The sequence below is a fragment of the Arachis ipaensis genome, chromosome B05 (genome assembly GCF_000816755.2).
Source record: "Arachis ipaensis cultivar K30076 chromosome B05, Araip1.1, whole genome shotgun sequence".
NCBI classification, from domain to species: Eukaryota; Viridiplantae; Streptophyta; class Magnoliopsida; order Fabales; family Fabaceae; genus Arachis; species Arachis ipaensis.
The window spans coordinates 140,089,347-140,090,534 of NC_029789.2; positions in this window are offsets into that span (position 1 = coordinate 140,089,347).

Genomic DNA, 1,188 nt, shown 5'->3' on the forward strand with positions numbered 1-1,188 from the left:
TTTTATTTATTTATTTTATATTTATTTTATTTTATTTTATTTTAATGAAGGATAATTTAGTAATAAAAAAATAAAATTGATAAAAGGGACGATTTTAAAACAAACTAAAATTTTGGAAACCATTTTATAGTGAAAAAAAAGTCGAAGACGAAATAAATTTTCAGCGCCTCTGTGTTAGAACCAAAATCATACTTATCCCAAAAAGAAACTCATCTGTGGCTAAGAAGTTGTTTGTCCCAAAGGTGCCACGACAGTCTCTAGGCATTACCCATGCATTACAGTATCACATACACTATATGAGTTTATTTTTGGATTCATTTTTCTTCTCATGAGACTTGAATTCAAGTGTGGTTGTTAAGGAGGCATATGATATGTGACTCAACTAAGCCTCCAACCACACTGGAAAATGATTAAAAAGTCATATATTATGTGTGTGCTGTGAAAAAAAATTGGAAAGAACTCATCCTGGAACCAAGCCCAGAGCAAGAAAGCAAAAGCATAAAATAAATAAATAAATAATGACCTAAAACAATAGCTCCCCGGCATGCTTTCCTCCTATTTAGGTGAAAAAGGTCATTACAAATTAATCCAAATGTGTCCTTTCAAGTTTCTCTAGAATCCTGTCCTAAAGAAAAAAGTTGAATAAAAAATTGAATATAAGTTTGTCCAAATATTTACATATGCTCGACCAAAAAAAAATGTTGATAAGAAATGGATTAAAAATTATAAAGATGTGTACTTGATTTTCATTTTCAACATAAGAGCTCGTGAAAGGGGCCACCCAACTAGAATTGACACTGAAAAATAGTTCTGTTGAGTGTTGACGACATTCCAAGTTCCTTTAATTTGGAAAGTTTTAGAAAATTCAATCCATTCATTGGTCCTTCCAACAAATTTGATGAAAGTTTTAATGTCACCAAATTTGAGAGAATTCCTAGAGTTTCAGGCATACCACCAGTTAGAGAATCTGAAGCAAAGATTTAATACCTGAAGGTTTTTCAAGAATCCAAAACTCTTTAGAATTGTCCCATTGAGTTGGTTGTGACCGAGATTTAACGTCCTCAAGGATGATAAATTCGCCAATGATGATGGAAAATAGGACCTGTGATGGTGTTGTTACTGAGATCCAAGACTTCAAGATGCTCAAGCTTGCCTAATGAATATGCAAGTTCCCACTGAGTTGGTTTT